The sequence below is a fragment of the Littorina saxatilis genome, linkage group LG7, assembly GCF_037325665.1.
Source record: "Littorina saxatilis isolate snail1 linkage group LG7, US_GU_Lsax_2.0, whole genome shotgun sequence".
NCBI classification, from domain to species: Eukaryota; Metazoa; Mollusca; class Gastropoda; order Littorinimorpha; family Littorinidae; genus Littorina; species Littorina saxatilis.
Window position 1 is genome coordinate 14,446,176 of NC_090251.1, and position 19,448 is coordinate 14,465,623.

The 19,448-nt window shown below is 44.3% G+C and overlaps 1 long non-coding RNA gene across 1 annotated transcript; it reads left to right on the forward strand.

Annotated features, from left to right (window-relative positions):
• Positions 1 to 306: 306 nt before the first annotated feature.
• LOC138970760 (uncharacterized) lies at positions 307 to 5,941 on the forward strand. The gene is made up of 4 exons (XR_011457063.1): positions 307 to 1,744; positions 2,426 to 2,483; positions 2,826 to 2,919; positions 4,585 to 5,941. It is a non-coding gene; the product is annotated as an uncharacterized lncRNA (long non-coding RNA).
• Positions 5,942 to 19,448: the final 13,507 nt, after the last annotated feature.

Sequence of the window (19,448 nt, forward strand, 5' to 3'; positions counted from 1 at the left end):
CATTGTTTGTTACCTGAAACATTTTTATTCATAATATCACATATTAGCGAAGCACCCACAGCGGCGACAACAACCACAACAACAACAATAACAACAACTATACGACGGCAACAAAAAGGACAACAACAAGAGAGTGTCCGCACACTCATACACACACGCACGCACGCACGCAGGCACACACGCACGCACGCACACACAGCGCGCACGCACGCACGCGCACACACACACACACAAACAGACACACACACACACACACAACGTAGATCAGTCAAGTATGGTTTAAAAACATACATTTATTGCCTGAGACACACAACAGATACAACAAAAACTTGATTTAATGGAAAATGATGGTTGCATTCCTTTCATGAAGTAGGTCCCTCTGGGACAGTAATCTGAAAATGACCCAGTACCGAATAACCCTCACAGACAAACCAGCTGAATTATGAAAATACGAAAAAGAACCCCCCAGCCCTTAACATATTTACGGACAAAAAGACTGAGTTTGTAAAAGGAAAGTATTCACAGTCAAGGGAGCTGGGGAAAAGAAAGAAAGGGAAGTTTTCTATACCATTCCTGAATTTTGCAAGCGTTTCGCCGTGAAGGGTACCAGGAGAAAGGAGTAGTATAAGATGTAGGATCTGACCCCCGTGCTCTGCTCATTTTGATGGCGTATATATAGGATAGGATCTGTCCCCCATGGTTTGCTCATTATTATGGGGGCGAGGACGCCCCCATTCTATACGGATAGTTTCGATGTTGACCATGGGCAGCGCCATTTTGTTGTGAAATACGTCATCAGTTTGTGTACACAGGAAGTTGTGACATCCGTCACCCTATGGGAGGGGTGGAGGCAACATTGTTCATCTGTAGAAAGTTGTGAAATCCGTCACCCTATGGGAGGAGTGAAGGCAAATTTGGTCACCACAGAGTTTGTGTAACACAGGAAGTTGTGAAACACGTCACCCTATGGGAGGGGTGACGGCAAAATCGCAAAAACATGATAGGTCGCATTGTGCAGGGTCAACTGCAACAAACTCAAACCGAGCCATTCATACCTAGTTGTATTTGAGCGACTTATATACCGACATTTTTATTTCTTATTTTCAGCACAGGTGTAGGAAAAATCATGAACCAAAATGTTATTTATTTTCTAATTTAACATTTTTTTTACAAATATGACCATGGTCTTTTAAACATACAGTGACATTAAACATTGTTATGTTAAAAAAAAAGAAAAAAGAAAAAAAAGCTTTTGTGCACAAATCAGAAAATACATTGTACATTTTACCTACAGGCCAAACAGTGTCTGTTGGCGGCAAAAGACCCAGCAAGTTGCTATTTTTAGATCGATTAAAAGTTGTCAAGAACAGGCGCTTACATTTGGATGTGTCCACTGATAGTAGGTTTGGTTGTGATCAATCAATGATGTGGGAATAAAAATGTATGACAGTTTGGTATGATGACATGTAATTCAAATATGCTGAAATGTAATATTATACATGATATAATATTATTATGGCTGTTGCCATGACCATGAACCCCAAGAAAGGTTTAATGTTATGTAAAATCAAAATACCAAAATCAAGCACCTACTAATCTGGTCTACGGTGCGGGAAGATTGAGGCCAACTTCGCCGCGCCGCGCTCATTGACTTGCGTCAAGGCCGATGCGCGTAGATTCCCAGAATGTTTACTTTCGGTTAGATTCTTCGACAGCATTCGCAGAGGTGACTGCCGTTACAGAGGTGAGTAAAACTGACCATCGAAAGGAAAATTCATATTGGTAATACTAATAACATACTTGCACAAGCATGTATCTACCAAAACTGTATGGGAGCACATAGTTGGAAAGGCGTGGTGAAGCGATCAAATCGAATCGTCCGTCTCAGTCAGTGCACTGAATGATCAGCCACCACGATTGAACGTCACTGTCTGTATTTTGTATGTAAGCAGAGCTTCCAAACTAGTTAAATCCTGATGTAGTTTACAAAAACAAAACAAAATCTCATTCCTGTTCCATTGTTATTCTTGTAGTTGTGATATATTCTAGTGAAACTGAAAGTAAGTGTTAAAAGCAGAAAAGCCGGACTGAATCAGGTAAATGGGTTGGGAAAGTTTTGCTAAGAAATCCTGTTATTTCCCTGGGTTAATAAGCATCTCTTTGTCCAACTATTTACACAATTTATTTGACTAGTTTGTGGTTTCAATTGAAATTATTGTTGTATTTATTTCTAGACTGCACGAACTTGCATTGATTGCATTTCATTGTTACAGCACAAAACACTGAATGACACATGCTGATTGACGAGCATGCCAATAGCCTTCTCGTTTTACAGTATAGGTACTGATAGTTACATACAAGTTTGAATATCACTTTGAACACTGCCACATTCAGTTCTTTTCATCATTGAATAATTTTGTTTCAGGAAGCAAGCACCACTTTTGTCAGAAGTGTGTCAAGCTCAAAGTACTATTTCACAAAAGGTGAGAAGTTATTCGTTACATTTGCAACATTTATTGTTAAAAAATATTAAAAATAAAGGCAGAATTTGTTTGTCTTGTGATTGTGATGCCTACAACTACACCCGCTTGTGATTTCTCAGTCAAGTTACTGCAGATTTGTGTATATTTCAGTCTCATGTGGTATTTGCCATATTTTTGTGTGAACATGTGTATTTTTCAAGACTTAGATTCTGTGATAACATAAAATACCATAACACATTTGACACCAGTGCATCATATAATATTTTTGGATAATTCTCATTACGCATGATTTTTTATTGTGTCACTGTGTGTACATTTACATGTGTTTTTAAATGTCAACAGGTGACAGTTCCACTTTTGGAAGAGGTGTGCAGTGAGATTGCAGAAAATGAATGCCTGTCAGCTGATCTGTGAAGCCATGTTAAAACCTTGGACTGTAAGTGTTTAGAGGGGGTACATCACGAAGCGTCCCGGTACCGAAGCGTCCCAGTACCGAAGCGTCCCGGTGCCGAAGCGTCCCGGTACCGAAGCGTCCCGGTGCCGAAGCGTCCCGGTACCAGTCACCACGCACATCCTCGGCTCGCATGCCAATGTATTATATAGCAAAGGGAATGCCTGTAATTCACACAGAGCAATCACTTGGTCTTAAACGTGCACAAGACAAAAACTTTCATACTGGTGGAGCGAGCCAGTCTGAAGAGTACTCGGGTCCAGCGCGAGCGTTCTTTATTACCCAAATGAACCCAAACAAACCCAAATTAACCCAAATGATACAATTTAAAAGTCGGAGGCAGAACTGAAAAGACTTTTTCCGAAGTTCACGCTTAATGAAGCCAGAAAGCGTGTGTGATAACAGACATATCCCTCTTGTGAACGGAAGCCTACGGACTTTTCCCCCGAACTTGTACACACGGGTACAGTATTTCCAAATTGGTGTGTTGTGAGTACAGATCTAAAGTAAAGTTGGGGAAAAGTTGGACAAAAAGTGATTTTTTTTTACCGAAAGCAAATCAAGGTCTGTGCAAAATTAAAAAAATCAGTGAAGTCAAGGTCAAATCAAGGTCAAGATTAAATTTAAAAAAAATAAATATGGTTAGTCAAGTCAAGGTCAAATCAAGGTCAACAAGGGCGGATCTGGGGGGGTTACACGGGTTACGTAACCCCCCCACCCCCCCACCCCCCCAAAAAAGAGGTAATTTATTGGCTCAGGATGCACCAGATAGCTCTATTTTGCTTCTTTGGATAAAAAAATTTCCGGGGGGGCATGCCCCCGGACCCCCCTAGAGGCTTAGGCGCCTTCGGCGCCGTCAACTTGTATCTTCGCAGTCATTTTGTAACCCCCCCCCTCCAAAGTGAATTCATCCGCCCTTGGTCAAGGTTTCAAAAAAACAAACACTCTAAGTCCTGTGACGCGTTATAGTGGGACGCTTCGGTACCGGGACGCTTTGGTACCGGGACGCTTCGGTACCGGGACGCTTTGGTACCGGGACGCTTTGGTACCGGGACGCTTTGGTACCGGGACGCTTCGGGGTGTCCCCTTTAGAGAAACACTGTATGAATGAATACAATTTTGTTGGAGTAGTGTTTTCACTTTTGCTTATAATGTAAAACAATTTCAAGTTTAAATTTCAAGTTATTCAGTTACGCTGAGAATAAGCTGTCATATATAGTAAGCAGTGCTCCCTGTATGGCATACGTGTAATTATTGTTGATCATTCGCGTACACATTCCAGACTTCAATCAATCAATATGAAGCTTGTCAATGTGCAAGTGTTCTTTTTGGATACAATGGTGTGTGTGTTTGCCTTTCTTTTAAAGTTATACGAGGCAGGGAATTATCCCAAGATATGGACTAATAAAAATCTATTATTGTATATATATATACAGTGGACCACCTCCCCCCCCCCCCCCCCCCCAATTTGATAATCCCTCCCTTTTAAGACCTTATTTTGTCAGTTTGTCTGTGCATAACTTCTGTAAATTTTCCTTCATTTTAAGACTACCTCCTTTTAAAGACCCGCTTTCTCAGATTGTTTGAGGTAATACAAAGGTGGTTCTATTGTATGTGTTCAAGTGTAAGACTTTGTGGTCTGTTTGACAGGTGCTGTTCTTCGGGACAAACTTCAGGTGTTTGAGTCATGCCTTGGTCTACGAGGGAAGTTCCGGAACGCGGCCAAGGAAAAGGCTCACTCATTGTACTACGCAAGCCATGCAAGCATTACAGAGGTCACCAAGTCGACTCATGCATCAGCTTCCATTTGCCTCAGGATGTTTGAAAGGCTGGTCGAAGCAACCTATGGGTGCAAACAGGAAGACAACGCGAATGACCGACCGGTGCCAGTGTGTGAGGAAGGATGTGATCAGGTATGTTGCTGGGAGTGTGGTGAAGAAACTAAAAAAGAAAGTTTGGGGCCTCAAGAAAGGTGCATACAGATACGAGAAACTGCGCTGTTTAGAAGCACTGAGGTTCTGTGAGCTGTCAGAAAGTGATTGTGATTCTTCAACTGACATGACAACGGTGCTTAACCGAGGAGGACTGACATTTGTCAAAGACAACATTGTGCAAATGTTCCTTGACATGCAGGACATTTTTCGTCGGACTGTGGGTGTCGCTTGCTCTGCCAAAATGAAAGCTGATGACAAGGACTTTCTGCAACAGTGCCAAACCAATGATACAGTGCCTGTGCTTTTTTATGACACAGTTTATGCATTTGACATTTCTTTGAAAGTGCGAGAAGATGTTTTCGAAAATGCTGTCCTGCTTTTTTTTTAAATCCGAGTTCACCACAAGCTGAGGACAATGTCAATGATGGACAAAGTGCAGCGCGGGTGGAAAGAGTAGAGCATGAAGAACAGGTTGCGTACCAGTGACACTAACATTAACAAGGTGTGAGACGGGCAAAGTTAGCTACATTGGTGCTCAGTGATTTACAAGCATGTTTTCTGTTGCTATGTAAATTCTCCTGTCTTATGTAGAACACACACACTTTGTATTACATTTTTTTTTTACAATAATCTCATTTGGTGCTGGGTACAAATATTTTAAAAGTTTTCAGGTTCATGTTATTCTCTAGTTTCACTTTTTGTTTTACGCTCGACACGTGTTTGAATCTGTATCTGTCTGCAACTGTGAGTAAGTACACCTGAATCCAACATACTAAAGAGAAATAGAGAGCTTCAGTATTTAGTCTGTACTTTAAAAAAATTGTTATTGCTTGCATTTTTCTTCCGTTGTATTTTTTATGTCTTGAAAATAATAAAAATTGCTTTGAAAATGTATTGTGTACCGCAGTCAGAAGTAATTTATTACTTTTGGGAGTTTAGTAACGTGATATCAGTTTTCAATTGTTCGTTCACTTATATTGCTTTCAGATTTAACACACAAGAAACAGCAGCACGGTTTTCGTTGCGAACAAGGGCATTGGCAGTGCTACGCGATCGAATTGTGTATTATGTACACGCGGTGTTCTTCTGGAAAAGACCGAAGCGACATGTGACGTCAGTCGTTCAGCCCGCGAGCGGTGGGAGGGGGGGGGGGGGGGGGGGGTTCACATGGTTTGTTTGTTTGTTTGTTTGTTTCAGACCCACACCCATATACACACATTTCACTTGTAAACCATTTGTCCGCCCCCTGTCGATATTTATCGACTAAGTTCCTTGTGTTTATTGGGGGTGGGGTGGTGAGGTGTGTGGGGGGGGGGGGGGGGTGGGGTGTTGTTGGATGGCTGATGAAATAAGGTGCAATGGCGTGTGTGAGAAAAGAAAACGATATGAGCCTTGACAATGTGAGTCGGGGTCAATATTGTTCTTTTTGTGTGTGTGTGTGTGTTTGATGGCTGATATGCTTGGCGCTGGTGGACAATATTCACACCGGTGACACTGTGACGGTTCCCCTACGCTTTGTGTCCGGTGCCCTGACCCTTTGTGTTCGGTTCCCACTCGGTTCCCACACGCCAAAATTCGCGGACAAAACATCCATTTATGGTAGTATTACGCAATGTTGCTCTCTGAGAATGGTCTTGTTAGATCTGTGAGTGTTTACACTACATGCCTAGGTGCTGTTGGATTGAAGGTTTTTGATATTTTAGCCGTTATTAGGTAGAATGCCTTCCACTTTACTGCAAAACTGCATAATTCGTAGCATCGGCAAGAAATATCCTACCAAAAAATGCCTGCTTGGAACTGTCGTTGGTCCAGCAAAAAGTTCAACATGTCTGTAGCAGACAGCCCAAGTTTCAAGATTGTAGGGCCATCCAAACAGCCGTAATAATAAAAACAACAAAAGTAGTCAGTGAAATTGGCTGTGTTCGGTCCCCACACACTTTTGTGACGTAGGCGTGACGGTTCCCATAATTCATTGTGTCGGTCCCCACTTTCTGTGTCGGACCCCACTTTCGACCTAATTTCTCTGTGACGGACCCCACAACCAGCCTATTTTGTGTCGGTCCCCACACCTTCTTGGATTTATGACTTGCCGGTTACTTGTATCATTGTATTCATTGAATCTAATTGTCTCGGAGTTATTTTTCAGCAAAAACCGGCAAGGCAGCACCTTTTGTGATACCAAGTAAGTCAGATGACATCAGTATGTGTGTGTATGTGTGTGTGAGAGAGAGAGAGAGAGAGAGAGAGAGAGAGAGAGAGAGAGAGAGAGAGAGAGAGAGAGAGAGAGAGAGAGAGAGAGACTAACTTTATTAGTTTATGCCACAAATAATATATAACATTATTTATCTCTGGGACGGTTCCCAGTATACCAGCAAATTATGTGTTGATCCACCCACACCTTCTTGAACTGGCCTTCCCAATATCTACTCTTAGTCTTAAGGCCTTGGAGATATGCAATTTGGCACATTTTTAAAATAAAAGATCCACCTGTCGTATGTGAGATTCAGTTTTCAGAGCAAAATGCTGCCCAGGGACTTCTAGTGGTGATTGAAAAAAAAAAAAGAGTACTTGCCTGTGTCAAGTATGTGTCTTTATCCACGCTTGTTGTAAGAGGCAACTTTTCCCAGCTCCTTGTGTTCATGACTGCTTTCTCTTAAAATTAATTACTTTATGACAGTCAGAATACAATGGAACAAGGCTACATAAACCCTGACAGCCTACGACAACGGCCCGACTAAGGCTCAACACCGCGCCAATAAATTCAGCATTGGGCCAATGTTGGGCCATGATTGCTCCGTTTTCGTAGGCTATCAGGGTCAAAGATACATATTGGTAAACTAGTAAAATACATGTTCAGCATCATCAGCAATACCACAAAAGGATTAAAACAAGAAATTCCTCCGATAGGAACTACACCCCCGTCAAAGGGAAATAACCTTCTCAGTTGGTGGCAGTGAGAATGGTTATTTCCCTTTGACCAACGGGGGTGTCCGTCTATACCAGGCCTTGTATAATTTTAATCCACCAATAACTCCCTAACCGTGTGTTTGACTGGTCCCAATTTTTGTAAGGACCGTCTCAGGAATGTATAGAACCTGTTCACCAAGTTTGGTGACGATCGGTCCTTTCATTCTTGAGATCTACTTGCGAACACAAACACATCGAGTGAAACCTATACACACCCCTATACCGGGGGTGTAAAAATCCTATTAGCTGTATGTCAGCGGCACAATGCAACCAGAACCAGCGTTTATGTGGAGTGATCGGGTGCTGGTCACTACCGCGAGCGTCACTACCGCGAGTACCACTACCGCGTCTCACACTAAAGTTGTGTTTCCGTACCCGCGATAGCGTTTTTCCAGCGGTGCGACGAAAATCAAGCACATAGAAAATGACCAGGAGTGTTTCCACACGCGCGACGCGTTAGCGGCGCGACAAGCGGCAAGCGACGCGATTTTTTTGAAAGGGTCCTGGAGCGATTTTTTCGCGTTGTCGCGCGGCAACGCGGGAGTTTACAGATTTTACCGCATGTTTAAAACGCAAGTACGGAAACACGTCACGCGTTTGCGCGCGTTTTCTTTTGTCGCTGCCGCTGTCGCGGGTACGGAAACAGAACTTACCGCGAGTACGACACTACCGCGAGTACGACACTACCGCGAGTATAACACTACCGCGTGTCACACTACCGCGAGTATAACATTACCGCGTGTCATTTTATGACTTCCATGGCTGAAGGCAAAGGTTGAAATGTTTCCTTGAAATATAAAACAAAAAGGCCTGGTCTGTTCTCTGAACACTAATTCAATGTTTGTCATGCTAACCAAGAACTCAAAACGATCAGAACACACTATCAGACTACATATCCCATGACCTCCCTTCTTTGTCTCTGTTACTTCAGTATGGGTATATATGTTGTATTTTTATAGCTCAATAAATACATCATGGACTCAAAAAAATATATGATAGTGCAGATTCCGATTTGGGCGAAGAACTACTCTGCTCCCGACCTTTGACCTCGCGCCGAACAATGTGACACATTTGTATGAAGTTCCAAAATCGTATTGCACGGCTCAGAAAACCATATCAGTTGCACGCAAAAATGAATCTCAGAACTGATCTGATGTATGAGATGCAATAAGCAAACGTTTCTTTCATTATGAAAGCAATGCAGGTCGAAAAAAACGAACATTCAACTTACAAGATAACCAGATGCTAGCGAACCAAAACAAAAACACGAGTACCCTCCCCTTGCTTCGTTAGCAGACGACTTTTGAGAATCTGTCAGACCGTCCTTACCTGGCACGGTTGGGCTTCGCTATCATCAGCTGTTTCACGTGTTTTGCGAGCAAGTCTACTCTTTTGCCTGGCTCTGCAGTAAGTCCACATTGGCGATGAAGGTATCCGAGAACTTAACATGTGTGTATTTTTCCGTAATCCAGTCATATTCCTTCAAAATGCAATCAATCGGCGGTGACAGACGTGTCAGTCGCGTTTTCCTCATACCCATACCAGTTTAAGTTCATCCATGCAAACACACTCGCAAAACGTAGATACATTTCAAATAGGGAGCAAATGGTTAAATCTAAACCTACATATTTGTTCCCTAAAATTTGCTTCTCTGTCAATAAGCCTAATTACACACGTTCGAGAAAAACAACGTGGAATCGATTCTGAATCGAGTAAGCCAAATGGGTCCCAAACCCGTTTTGCCCGTTCTGCCGACCTGAAACGCAAAAAAAAAAAGAATTGTGCGCTTCAACTAAAGTTAATTTCTATACGACTTCATTACTTTCTTGCATCTTATGAACCTTTACTTAAAGCTTTTAAATGGTCTGAAAGTAGTGTTACCGCGTACTTATCGATGCACTCATTCGTTTTATTTTTTCAGCGACGGTCACTTAGTTTAAGGTTGCAAAAGGGCTAAGTCTCGCTGGCACCACAGTTTTACAGTCCACAGATCGCAACAGTGCCGCTAGTAGTCTACACTTTGTGTTTGATGGTAGAATGGGATATACAGATTACAACACTCGTGGTTTTTTATATGGCTTGTATTTCAGTCAAGACCCAGCGGGAATATCAATCGAGAGCCACTCGCCAAAGGCTCGTGTCTCCCGATGATATTCATCCGCTGGGTCTTGACTGAAATACAAGCCATATAAAAAACCACTCGTGTTGTAACCTATACATATAGAATGGGTTGCTTCCAATCAAAGCCGTTAGAACACAAACTCACAAGAAGTAAGTTTGCATGCGTTCTCTCTACGGTTATGGTACTCGCGGTTGTGGTACGCGCGGTAGTGTGACACGCGGCAGTGTTATACTCGCGGTAGTGTCGTACTCGCGGTAGTGTGACACGCGGTAGTGTTACACGCGGTAGTGTCGTACTCGCCGTAGTGTGACACGCGGTAGTGACGCTCGCGGTAGTGTCGCATAACCGGAGTGATCTGGAAAGGTGTCAATCTCTCTCTCTCTCTCTCTCTCACTCTCTCTCTCTCTCTCTCTCTCTCTCTCTCTCTCTCTCTCTCTCTCTCTCTCACATACACACACACACACACACACACACACACACACACACACACACACATACTGATGTCATCTGACTTACTTGGTATCACAAAAGGTGCTGCCTTGCCGGTTTTTGCTGAAAAATAACTCCGAGACAATTAGATTCAATGAATACAATGATACAAGTAACCGGCAAGTCATAAATCCAAGAAGGTGTGGGGACCGACACAAAATAGGCTGGTTGTGGGGTCCGTCACAGAGAAATTAGGTCGAAAGTGGGGTCCGACACAGAAAGTGGGGACCGACACAATGAATTATGGGAACCGTCACGCCTACGTCACAAAAGTGTGTGGGGACCGAACACAGCCAATTTCACTGACTACTTTTGTTGTTTTTATTATTACGGCTGTTTGGATGGCCCTACAATCTTGAAACTTGGGCTGTCTGCTACAGACATGTTGAACTTTTTGCTGGACCAACGACAGTTCCAAGCAGGCATTTTTTGGTAGGATATTTCTTGCCGATGCTACGAATTATGCAGTTTTGCAGTAAAGTGGAAGGCATTCTACCTAATAACGGCTAAAATATCAAAAACCTTCAATCCAACAGCACCTAGGCATGTAGTGTAAACACTCACAGATCTAACAAGACCATTCTCAGAGAGCAACATTGCGTAATACTACCATAAATGGATGTTTTGTCCGCGAATTTTGGCGTGTGGGAACCGAGTGGGAACCGAACACAAAGGGTCAGGGCACCGAACACAAAGCGTAGGGGAACCGTCACAGTGTCACCGGTGTGAATATTCACACCGGTGACACTATGACGGTTCCCCTACGCTTTGTGTTCGGTGCCCTGACCCTTTGTGTTCGGTTCCCACTCGGTTCCCACACGCCAAAATTCGCGGACAAGATCGAGGTACTGTCACCCAAAACATCCATTTATGGTAGTATTACGCAATGTTGCTCTCTGAGAATGGTCTTGTTAGATCTGTGAGTGTTTACACTACATGCCTAGGTGCTGTTGGATTGAAGGTTTTTGATATTTTAGCCGTTATTAGGTAGAATGCCTTCCACTTTACTGCAAAACTGCATAATTCGTAGCATCGGCAAGAAATATCCTACCAAAAAATGCCTGCTTGGAACTGTCGTTGGTCCAGCAAAAAGTTCAACATGTCTGTAGCAGACAGCCCAAGTTTCAAGATTGTAGGGCCACCCAAACAGCCGTAATAATAAAAACAACAAAAGTAGTCAGTGAAATTGGCTGTGTTCGGTCCCCCCACACTTTTGTGACGTAGGCGTGACGGTTCCCATAATTCATTGTGTCGGTCCCCACTTTCTGTGTCGGACCCCACTTTCGACCTAATTTCTCTGTGACGGACCCCACAACCAGCCTATTTTGTGTCGGTCCCCACACCTTCTTGGATTTATGACTTGCCGGTTACTTGTATCATTGTATTCATTGAATCTAATTGTCTCGGAGTTATTTTTCAGCAAAAACCGGCAAGGCAGCACCTTTTGTGATACCAAGTAAGTCAGATGACATGTATCGTATCAGGTGATCGTAGTGTTTCGGCACTCGGTGACACACTGATGAGCTGATAGGAGCAGGAGAAAGGAAGGGCCTTTGTAGAACTCTATGGGGGGAAGGAAAGAGACACTTTGAACTTCCTCCGCTACATCAAGTACAAGTTGTACATGCAGAAAGTCTCTACATGTACCTCATCGTTTCAGCCCTGCAAACTCCCACCTACATCAGCAGCAGCTAAATTCCATTCCATGAGAACATACTTCCAGGTGCAAGAATGGATGCACTTGCATCAAGAACAGTTCCTCCTGGATCCGATGGACTGGGGATGGGAGATTGTTCAAGGCGCCATGCTTCCTATTCTTATTGACATTGCTGCTGCTCCTGGTGATCTACTCGATGTCATCCGATGCAATTGCAAGATTGAGTGTCGAACAGCAAGATGTTCATGCCGAAAACACGGCCTCGTGTGTACGTCTGGCTGTGGAGAGTGCAGAGGGGAGAGCTGTGCCAACACTGTGACCGAGGTTGCCTATGTAGGTACATCAGACGATGAAGACGGGCTTTAGCGTAAGTACGAGGTCATGTTGAATAGAGTGTGCGTGTGCATGTTCACATGTGTAATGCAACAGTAACGGGTAAAGGAGGGAGAATATCAGCACAGTAATTGTCAACTCACATACCTGTCAAACGCGACCCGGGAGACGCGCCCTGTGAAACCACACCGAACGCACACACCCACAGACACACAGACACACACACACACACACATTGACTCACACAAATCTCATACATACAAAACACACACTCATACGCACATACACGGTTGGCCTAGTGGTAAGGCGTCCGCCCCGTGATCGGGAGGTCGTGGGTTCGAACCCAGGCCGGGTCATACCTAAGACTTTAAAATTGGCAATCTAGTGGCTGCTCCGCCTGGCGTCTGGCATTATGGGGTTAGTGCTAGGACTGGTTGGTCCGGTGTCAGAATAATGTGACTGGGTGAGACATGAAGCCTGTGCTGCGACTTCTGTCTTGTGTGTGGCGCACGTTCTATGTCAAAGCAGCACCGCCCTGATATGGCCCTTCGTGGTCGGCTAGGCGTTAAGCAAACAAACAAATACGCACATATACAGTCAGACACACACACCTTTACAAACACATTTACACACTCATACACACACAAACATACACACAAACTCATGCACACACACATTCACACACACACACTCTCTTTCTCTCACACATACACACACACACCCACGCACACACACGTACCCAAGTCACACACACATACACACACTCACTCACACGCACTCACTCACTCTCCCACAAAAAAACTTAATACACACAAAACTCACACCCATACGCACATATGGACAGACGGACATACACACCTTTACAAACAAACACACATACACTTACACACATACACTTATGCCCAAACACACACTTACACACACACGAGTACAGACTCATGCACGCGTGCGCACACACACATACACTTACGCACACGCAAATACACACACACACACCACACACATACGAGTACAGACTCATGCACGCGTGCGCACACACACACACACACAAATACACACACACACACACACAAACAGTAACACTAACACATGTGCACAAAATGAACACAAACACACACACTGCGCGAGAGAGAAAGACTACAGGGAGGCATGACGTCATGATGCATTAATTGACGTCAAAGACTTTCGACCGTGACGTATTCTTCTTAGGCGAGCTTTATCCATAGACTTGGAAACTACGGAATTTCTACCCGTGCAAAACGGCCTTGGGTGGCGTTTGCTGAAAAAATGGGGGCGACTATTGCACCCACCGTATTTTTGTTAGTATGGTCCCAATTTTTGGTGAACTTCCATCTCCAACTGTAGCACGTAGCCGGGCACAAAGAATCCTTCTTTATCATGTATTATTCGGTATGCACATTTCTCAAGTCGATTACAGTATAGCGTTCACGGGATACCTCCAGCTTCGCTGGGATTACTAGAGGAATACCCGGCTTCGCCGGGGTGAATCGCGAGACAGAGACAGACAGCGTGGCGGTTCACCACAATCACCTTTGAAGGCGAAGTCCTGTCAAACGGGATTGAGAATTTTAGAGCTTATTTCTTAGCCCTATATTATCTGCTGTGGCTTCTCAAATGCCAGAACATACAGACAGACAAAAGCCGCTAGACCACATCACAAACAGAACTCTACAATACACAGGTTTTTGCCCACACACACACACACAAACACACACACACACACACAGAGAAGCCGTATATATATATGCATATCTGTATCTATAAATATATAGAGATAGGTGAGAGTGTATTTTTCGCGTGGCTATAAATTGATTCGACCTTTTCACTTTGACAGTAAGAACAACTTACGGGTGCAAGGGAAGCGTTGTGGACAGCGCAGTGGACAGCGCAGTGACATTCTAAAAATAGTAATAGTAACTTACAAACGGGAAAGCCACACGAAGGAAGGGAGATAAACGCCAAACACTGGAGAAGATAAGGAAGAGTTACTTATAATGGTGAAATGAACACAAAAACCAAAATCAGTTCAGCGCTGCGCGCTGAGAGCACGTGTTGAAATATCTCATCGATGATATTGTGTCCGGGGTGTAGCTGAATACGGTGTCCAAATTTGAAAAAGATCCAGCGAGAACTTTGGCGTTGTGATGTGGTGTAGCGGCTTTGGTGTGTCGGTATGGGGGCCCGGGTAGCTGAGGTGGAACCAAAATCGGTTCAGCGCTGCGCGCTGAGAGCACGTGTTGAAATATCTCATCGATGAGGTTGTGTCCGGGGTCTCTCTGAATAAGCCCACCAAATTTGAAGCAGATCCATCGAGAACTTTGGCCGTGCATGGCGAATACACAGATACACAGATACACAGACACACACACAGACACACACACAGACACACAGACACAAGTCGTATATATATATATAGATGATTAAAATAGAATTTCCGAAATCCATTTAAAAACAATTTCATCTTATTCCGTGTCGGTTCCTGATTCCAAAAACATATAGATATGATATGTTTGGATTAAAAACACGCTCAGAAAGTTAAAACGAAGAGAGACACAGAAAAGCGTGCTATGCAGCACAGCGCAAACCACTACCGCACTAAACAGGCTCGATAATTTCACTGCCTTTTGCACGAGCGGCGGACTACGGTCATCGTGAAAAAAATGCAGTGCGTTCAGTTTCATTCTGTGAGTTCCACAGCTTGACTAAATGTAGTAATTTTGCCTAACGCGACTTGTTAAAAATGTGAAAGGCAGCGGTCCAAGTCAAGCACGCCAAAATCCCATGAACATTCATTACCTGGCTGGGACAGACTTCCTTTTTAATTAAACCACATCTTAAACATCCACCCCTCCTCCCTTTCTAACTCTGGTGCTATCTGCTGCAACACCCCCCCCCCCCCATCACCCTCATTGTAGTTTGCACTCTCTTCCTCTCTCTCCTGATACGACTTTGATAGCGTGTGTGTGCCGTGCGTGCGCGCGCGTGTGTGTGTGTGTGTATGCGTGCATGCGGTACCGTCTGTACCGCAGGAGAAAAATCAATCAACTGAGCTCTCTAGCTCTGTCTCCGCAGCAGTACCAGCATCACTGGACACATCACTGTACATTTCACTGTAGTCCAAATCCGACGCACTATCCACTTGACTGGACGACGCAATAAAGTAATTTGGAGTACCACTACCATCCTGGCTGGACGCAGAAGGGTAACGGGGAAGATAGCCAGCCTGATTAAAACCGCCTGAAGACGTTCTGATGTCAGTCCTATTGGAATATTCGGAACCTTTTGTCCCAGCACTGTGAATGACAGGTGTTTGTGGTGTAGTCGCACGCTTGGTTAAACACAAGATACCAGCGCAGATCACCACCAGAGAGAAAAGCACAGCCAAACTGATACCGAGAATGAGAGTCGTGCTTGGGGATTTTCCTCCCTCGGGTGGCACTTTCGTATTGTTCTGGTCGCCCCCGGCTTCTCCGACGTTTTCTTCTCCTTCTCCGGGCAGGAGAGTCACGTTCAGACTGCCGTCCTTGTGCACGTCGTAGACTACAAGCGTTGCTCTGCACCGCACTTCCAGCGAAGAACCGACAGTGCCTGTGATGGACGTATTCAACGTGCTCGTTATGGAACACAGCGGGGCGGGAAAGCGGCTGTGTATCTGCGTGTCTTGAAAGTCCATGGTGGCCTGGTTCTCCGCCTGGAAGTTGCCCACGAACCACATTAAGGTGATGTTTTCTCGGTTGCAGGAGGAAGCTCTGCCCACGACGCAGGTCCACGTGTGTTCCAAGCCGACCCGGACTTCCGTGGGCCCTGACAGGACCGGCCGGTCGAGTATAAAGACAAGGACCGTGATTTTGCCCGTGTTCTTGAAGGAGTCGAAAACGACATGCTGAGCCACGCACATGACGGTCATAGAAGAGGCCTCGTCGGGTATGTACTTCTTGAGCACGCTGGTCACGCTTTTCACTGACCCGTCAAAGTCTTCATCATTGAGGACCTGAGTCTTGGCGGCGTTCTCTCGCTGAGCCGTGTCGTTGATGATCCAGTGAATGAAGAAGTCGGAAGACCCGTCCCACTCCACCCTAGCCACGGAGCAAGTGAAGTTGACAATCGACTCCGCCTCCACCGCCAGCGGTCCGAGGAAGACGGGTTTGTCGAAGAGCTTGACGTCAACAGTGTGATTCACCGACGCCTGCCCATCATGGGCACTGCACTCGATACTCATCCCGTCGTCTTCGCAAGTCACGGTGAGCCTGTACCTGAGTTTGAATCGGTATAATTTATCCGAATAGGGGTCCGTCACTCGCCCCTCAAATCTCCACCTGGAAGCAAGGCTCAGTGGAACGCCGTTGCGGGTGAGTCGCATGGTCAGCGGAAACGGTGTCCTGGTGATGTTTAGAGATCTCGTCGTTTCACAAGTGTACACCACGTCGCTGCCATCGAATTCCTTGACGTTGCCCGTTACGCTCAGGTCAGCACTAGCAATGATGTCCATCCCCGAACACAAGTTGTGCGAGGATAGCAGCAGCAGGTAGCACAGCAGCAGAGTGGCTATGTCGGAACAGCGTCCTGGGCTGTGGTGCGCGTGAAAGTTACCACCCCAACGGAAGCCAGCCGCGGAGTCGGACTGGTTGAAACTGAGGTTCGTGTGTGATTTCAACCAATCCGGCTCTGCGCCGGTTGGCTCCCGTTGGTGTGGTAACTTTCTCGTGCACCTCAGCCCGTGGTGCCCAAAGTGTGTGTGTGGAAGGGGCTTGTCGCCAGTCCTCAGCAAACAGTGTCTTGGGGATGTCGTCATAGTTTGTTGCACGGTTTCAAACGCCGGCTTTATGGCTAAGGTTGTTACTGCAGGGATAGGATACCTGCGATGGAAGAACAGCCATACAACCAACGCTACATTGCAGGTGATTTTTCACGATAACTATGTCAGTTTTGGCCATGCAAAGAGACACATGGAGACACATGGACAAGGGAAGATGTCCTTTCCTGAGAGGTGTCCTGATAGCAGCAACAGGTAGGACAGCAAAACATAAACTGCGTGTGGACAGCAACCGGGGCTCCGAAAGTGTGTGTCTCGGGTGTAATATGTGTATGTCTCCAGTCATCAGCAAACAGTGTCCTATCTGACAATACCCGATGACTTTGAAGCAGGATGCAAGGCAATAATAATAGGCATTAGGTCATTCAAAGTATAGTGACTTTAACAGTCCACGGGAAGTTGCACTTTTCCTAGGCCTGTATGCAAGTCAAACGTGCTTTCACAGAGGCTGACGTATCACCTGTGCTGCCAGATGATTGTTTGTCATATTCTTTTCTTGTTCACATAGTAATGGACATCGTCTTCGGCCATTGCATGTGTCGGACATTATTTTTCCTTATGACGTGTTTTTTTTGTCTGTGCGGATTCAACTGATTGACGTATGCTAACATAGTCAACGTCACCTTTGTGGTTTCGACCAACCCTGACTCTGTCCGTGGAACAAGTGTATGAGACTGATTGAGAGAGAGAGAGAGAGAGAGAGAGAGAGAGAGAGAGAGAGAGAGAGAGAGAGAGAGAGAGAGAGAGAGAGAAATTTAAGTTTTTCAGGTTTTGGGATGTGAGCCTCTTCGTGAAAAGTGGAAGACGGTGGGGGTGAAAAGATGAACCAAAGAAATACAAGATCAATAGGCTACAATAATTCAATCAGCAAAATTCAGCAAAAGGTTTAATTGAAAAGGAAGTCAGCTAGTCCCGGCTTCGGGCGATGGGGGGAAAGCCAGCAAGTTGAGAATGTTCGTGGGATTTGGGCGTGGTTGACATGGACCGCTGCGTTTTCCTTAGTCTTTTTTATTTTTTTATTTTTTTATCTATCTATATATAATACTGTTACGTAGGTCCTACTAGTTTTGTTCGAATTATTAACTTCATTTTTTTGTGTAAGGTATTAGAAAAATAGAAAATAGTTTCTTTCCTGCAATGCTAGTTTGCAAAGCACTCTCGCAAACAACCAGAATAACAAAATAACAAGTCGCGTAAGGCGAAAATACAATATTTAGACAAGTAGCTGTCGAACTCACAGAATGAAACTGAACGCAATGCCATTTTTCAGCAAGACCGTATACTCGTAGCATCGTCAGTCCACCGCTCATGGCAAAGGCAGTGAAATTGACAAGAAGAGCGGGGTAGTAGTTGCGCTAAGAAGGATAGCACGCGTTTCTGTACCTCTCTTTGTTTTAACTTTCTGAGCGTGTTTTTAATCCAAACATATCATATCTATATGTTTTTGGAATCAGGAACCGTCAAGGAATAAGATGAAAGTGTTTTTAAATTGATTTCGACAATTTAATTTTGATAATAATTTTTATATATTTAATTTTCAGAGCTTGTTTTTAATCCGAATATATTATATTTATATGTTTTTGGAATCAGCAAATGATGCAGAATAAGATAAACGTAAATTTGGATCGTTTTATAAATTTTTTTTTTTTTTTTACAATTTTCAGATTTTTAATGACCAAAGTCATTAATTAATTTTTAAGCCACCAAGCTGAAATGCAATACCGAAGTCCGGGCTTCGTCGAAGATTACTTGACCAAAATTTCAACCAATTTGGTTGAAAAATGAGGGCGTGACAGTGCCGCCTCAACTTTCACGAAAAGCCGGATATGACGTCATCAAAGACATTTATCAAAAAAATGAAAAAAACGTTCGGGGATTTCATACCCAGGAACTCTCATGTCAAATTTCATAAAGATCGGTCCAGTAGTTTAGTCTGAATCGCTCTACACACACATATATACATACACACACGCACGCACATACACCACGACCCTCGTTTCGATTCCCCCTCAATGTTAAAATATTTAGTCAAAACTTGACTAAATATAAGAAGAAGACTCATGACGTAAACTAGACAAAGACTGAAATTCTGATTGTCCTTTTCGTAATAAAACCAAAGAGCGTGATTTGTCAGGGTGAATGGCTTGCACGTGGAGCCTAGCACACAAGCTGTGCTAT